The following is a 6,000-nucleotide window of genomic DNA, read 5'->3' on the forward strand; positions in this document are numbered from 1 at the left end:
CTTTCGACAGTGTAATGCTCCTTTATTATGCATGTTTATGCTGCAAGTCGAGAAATTGTGCTAATGTTTTTTTACGCTCCTTACCATTTTAGTTAATGCCCAGAGAGGGCACTCCACTTTTTATTCTACTATTTTAATTACGCACATCAAAACAAGTTTTGCATCATCTCGGTTGCGAGACTTCCGGAACCTGTACAGAAAATTGCAGTAGAGAACAACATAAACATTATTTTCGCCCTTTTTATTGCTCATGAAAACCGCACATTGCATGTTGTACCACCATTCAGTGGTATCTTCACAGGTGGTGGTCCAGATTGCTCTACACGCCGGTACCTCTAATACCCAATAGAACATCCTCTTGCATTGATGCATACCTGTATTCGTCGTGGCATACTATCCACAATTTCATCAAGGTACTGTTGGTTCAGATTGTCCCACTCCTCCGGGGCGATTCGGCTTAGGTAGCTCAGAGTGTGTGATGGGTCATGTCGTCCATAAACAGCCCTTATCAATCTGTTCCAGACATGTTCGATAGGTTTCATATCTGGAGAACATTCTGGCCACACTAGTCGAGCGATGTAGTTATCCTGAAGGAAGTTATTCACAAGATGTGCACCATGGGGGCGCGAAATGTCATCCATTAAGACGAATACCTCACCAATATGCTGCCGATGTGGTTGCACTGTCGGTCGGAGGATGGCATTCATGTATCGTACAGCCTTTACGGCGCCTTCCATGACCACCAGCGGCGTACGTCGGCCCTACATAATGCCACCACAAAACAGCAGGGAACCTCCACCGTACTGCACTCGCTAAACAGTGTGTCTAAGGCGTTCATCCTGACCGGGTTGCCTCCAAACACGGCTCCGTCCATTGTCTAGTTGAAGGCATATGCGACACTCATCGGTGAAGAGAACGTGATGCCAATCCTGAAAGGTCCATTCGGCATGTTGTTGGGCACATCTGCACCGCGCCAATGGCGTCGTGGTTACAAAGGTGGACCTCGCCAAAAATGTCGGGAGTGAAGTTGCGCACACAGTTTGAGCCGTAACATGGTGGCGTTGCTGTCAGAACACTTCCGAGCCAAAATCCGTAGATATCGGTCATCCACTGCAGTAGCAGCTCTCGGGCGGCCTGTCTGAGGCATACCATCGATAGTTCCTGTCTCTGTCTATCTCCTCCATGTCCGAAAAACATCGCTTTGCTTCACACCGAGACGACTGGACACTTGCCTTGTTGAGAGCCGTTCCTGGCACAAAGTAACAATGCGGAAGCTATCGACCCGCGGTATTGACTGTCTAGGTATGGTTAAACTACAGACAACACGAGCCGTGCACCTCCTTCCTGGTGGAATGACTGGAACTGACGGCTGTCGGACACCCTCCGTCTAATAGTCGCTGCTCATACATGGGTGTTTACATCTTTGAGCAGGTTTAGTGACATCTCTGAACAGTCAAGGGGATTGTGACTGTGATATAATATCGACAGCCAACGTCTATCTTCAGGAGTTCTGGGAACTGGAGCGATGCTAAACTTTTTTTTGATGTGTACATGAAATAACACAGTTTATTAATTTTATTGAGGGTCGAGCACAGAAGAAGTAATTTTATAGCAGGTGAGTGAGACGCCACAGTTGTAAGACACTGGGCTCATAAAAGGCAAGATGATGGTTCAGTTTCTCGTCCAGCCAAATGGATTCAAGTTTAATGTGGTATCCCTATATTGCTAAAGAGTAGTAACACCATTGCTTGTTTGATCAGGACACGCTGTCGTCGTCGAGACGTGAAACTCATAATATTCTTCTTCTATAAAATATTGGTTGAACCAAGGACTCTCGAGCAACGGACCACAGCTATACAAGATACGAGATAAATTCTGCATTTGGTATGGTGTCTGTTCATACCTGACTCAGAACCAACTAATCCACGTTTGTAAATAAGGACTGGTAAGGCAGAGAATAGATGTCTCTTTAATCGCATTACAGTTAATTTATTTCAATAATACTTCCCTGGCACACTAGTACTGAAGGCATTACGTAGTTTATTGTTGGTTAGACAATGCCAACTGTTTCCAAGGATAGGTCTAAAAAATGGTTCAAATGGCTCTGAGCACTACGGGACTTAACATCCAAGGTCATCAGTTCCTTAGAACTTAGAACTACTTAAACCTAACTAACCTAAGAACATCACACATATCCATGCCCGAGGCAGGATTCGAACCGGCGACTGTAGCAGTCTCACGGTTCCTGAAGGAAGCGCCTAGAACCGCTCGGCCACCGCGGCCGGCAAGGATAGGTCTAACTGCAACTGTTGTATAGGATTGTTATTTGATTTCAGTGATCATTCCGAGTTTTGAGAGAGAGAGAGAGAGAGAGAGAGAGAGAGAGGGAGACAGAGGGAGCAATGTAATGCTTCCGGCTATCTTGTTTTTACTGTAATCACCAGAGCTGACGTGAGAAGCACGTAGATAGATATAACTACTGTATACTTCTCGAAAATTAGAAAATTGTTTGCACGTTGACTTTATTCTTTCAACGAAGATAAAAATTAATCGTCAGCCGCTCAGCTATTTTTTGTTTAAGTCACTTTATCGGTTACAATAGTTTCTCTGTTATCTTCATAAATCTGAAAAAAAAGTTCAAATGTGTGTGAATTCCTAAGGGACCAAACTGCTGAGGTCATCGGTCCCTAGACTTAACACTAGTTAAACTAACTTAAACTAGCTTATGCTAAGCACAACACAAGCACCCATGCCCGAGGCAGGACTCGAACCTCCAACGGCAGGGGCCGCACAATCCGTAGATAAATCTGAAGTAGGCTTAAGTAAGCGGACATGGAATAAGAATGAAATGGGTCATCCTGGCTGAAACCCGGCATAAGTGCTTTAATCAAATGAAACTATGTAGTTCCAGAGATCGTTTCTAGTCTCAAAGATCTAGGATGTATGTATGTAGACTAAAGCGACGAATAAAAATTTGTACCAAGGTCACGATTAGAGCTCGTATCACTTGCTTACCAGGCAGATTTGCTTATCACTACGCCACCCTGACACAGTTGGTTTGCACAGCTAAACAAACTACCTTAGCACTCCTCAGTCCAAATTACCATTCACGCCTCAACCCATTTGGTATTCCCCCTAAAGTGTAACAGCGTTGCAGAGACTTTCCAATTGTACTGGCGTAGCACCTCATCATTGAAGGGGACTGAGGACACTGCCTGAAAGCTATGCATAGGTTCTTTAATGAAATGACACTATACGGTTCCAGAGAACGTCTATGGACTGAGGCGTAAATGTGAATTTGGATTGAGGAGGTAGGTGTGCTACGGAAGTCCGTGCAGTTCTGGAAATCGAAGGTGCCAGGGTGGCGTAGTGGTTAGCGCCATATGCCCATTGAGCAGGAGACCCGAGTTGGAACCTTGCCCTTGGTGAAAATTTTCATTCGTCGCTTCAGTCTGTACACATACATCATAAATCTAAAATAGTTAAGCGTCAGTACAAGCTGTTGCTGATTTGTTTGACTAATGGGGTTTCTAAGTGCTGTACCACCTACTGTACTCCTCTGACTTAAGCCCTCGTAAGTTCAACTCGATTTCTAAACTGAAGGAAACACTTCACGGCATTCGCTTCAGAACTGCTACAAATTCATCGGGCAATAGAACGCTCCCCAAGGGCAACGCTACAGGGTTTACCACCCGAGCGACGACGAAATTGTCATTTATGGAGATGTACTCGAATTGAGGCAGAATTGGAGAGAAAACACGCCGCAGCCACTTCAGAGGAACCACTCCCATATTTGCCTAAAGTTATTTAGACGAACCAAGGAAGCATAAGTCTCGAATCCAGGCGGATATTAACTACGGTCTTTCGGAATACCAGTTCGCTGTTTTAACCACCGCTCGGTGAGTAACTTGAATAATACGAGAGCAAAGATTTTGAAATACGAAACGGTTCACCGGTAAGCAAAATGAAATAAGGGAGGATGAGATGTCTGGATTGGTATCAGATGGTCCGGACTGCCGGCTGTGAGATTTAAGACACTGGCGTGACCGGCGCCCGTAATGGTGCCGAATGGGACTCCCGCTGTCATGGCTTCCCAGAAAAGCAAGGACTCCCGGTGGCGTATCGATTAGAGCGATGTAAATCATTGTTTGTGTCCAATAGAGAGGTCGTAAATGCCAGGATATTTCGAGAGCTGCCCGCCCCTGGGACTACCTTGCAGTGCTGCCGCAGAGCGCTGTGGGAAAAACAGCTGCCACTGTGCGTGGTAGACGTTCCCAATTAGCTTTATGTTTATCGATAAACGTTATTAAATAAAACGTATCAATTGAACAAAATATTGCAGGGATAGTAAAAAACGTGTATATTTATATGGCTAAAGACTGCCCATTTGCAGGTTTGCATTTCATTCTTAATTTCCGATTAATAATTCCTGTATAGTATAGAAGGAATTATTATGTAACAACTGTGATATACATTCGAAACCACTGCTGCTGTCTGTCAGACATTTTATTTACATCGTCTGATTACACTGTACAACAAATTTGAAGTGAGTGTGTAAATTGCATGATTTTGAGTTAGTTATTTTTATTTAGTGTGAAATGATACAAAATCATCATCTTCACAAACATTTAGCTCTAGTTTTTCTAAAAAGTTATCTACATTTTTGTATAAATAACTCACTAATTAAATATGCGTTCATATTACAAGATTCTGCATAACATATTTTGAGCGAATAATTACTTGAATTATGTTATGTGTTATCCGTTGATAAATTTCAGTGCTACTCTGGAAGTACAAAAGTAAAATATTAATAAATAATGAAGATAATTTTACATAAATGAAAATAATTTGTAAGTCTGCTTTGGACCAGAACTATGCAAATCACAAAAGAAAATAAATAAATTAACTGGTCACAAATGTATGTAAAGGGTTACAAATGTTAAATGTCCGTATGTACAGTATATACAATGACATATTTTGTTTAGAGATAAATTCAGAAGATGACCATTTTCACTTGGCTTGACTTTTATACACATACTTGAGAACATCCCTTACGACAGTCCAGCAGCAATCTGCTAAATTAGTAGGGCTTCACTTTCCGGCATACCTCTTCTCTAATGTGCAATATCTTGATGAACTCATTTCGCATGTTCATCACTTACTGCACCACAACTTTGGGGAAGAAGTCAAGATGACTATGTAAGAAATATATTTTCAATGACATGTTGCAACCAAGTTTTTCATAAGATAACAACATGTTATCTACGATCTACTTGTAATTTATTGCTCGTTTGTTTCCTAAGAACTATAACAGACTGTCTTAAAACATTCCTACGCATGCTTCTCATCACCTTGTATGAGCATCAAAAGTATGGTCTCCAAAAAGCTCTCGAGTTAGTAGCCCTACACAGATGCCGTCCTTTACTTCGGCCTCACTTAAGTAAGGGAATTTTTACTTTAAGTACTTAAACGCGTCACCATCTTTCTTCATTCTCTTAACAGAGGTTTTCACGAGACCTAACTTGATGTGCAAGGGTGGGAGCAGAATCTTTTTAGGGCCTACTAGAGGTTCACTCTTAATGTTCTTTATATCTCGCTGAAGAGATTTTCTGGTGCGCCATTCATGTTTACTGTAATGAGCTGCACGAGCTCAGTTATCCCATTCACAGAGAAAGCAGTAACATTTAGTATTCCCTAACTGCATACCTAATAGCAGTGTAACCACTTTCAAGTCACTACAAATCTGCCATTGAGAGTCATTATATTTGATGGCTTCTAGTAAAATTTCCATGTTTTGGTATGACTCTTTCATATGGACACTGTGCTCAACTGGAATACAAGGAAGGTCATTACCGATATGTAAAAACACTGCTTTTAAGCTCAACTGAGACGAATCAATAAAGAACCTCCACTCCTCATGGTTGTAATTAATTCTGAGAGCCTTCATTAGACCATTTATGTCGACACATGCCACAAGACTATCTTGCATGTTAAAAAAAG

Source organism: Schistocerca gregaria, chromosome 8 (genome assembly GCF_023897955.1).
Source record: "Schistocerca gregaria isolate iqSchGreg1 chromosome 8, iqSchGreg1.2, whole genome shotgun sequence".
Lineage (NCBI taxonomy): Eukaryota > Metazoa > Arthropoda > Insecta > Orthoptera > Acrididae > Schistocerca > Schistocerca gregaria.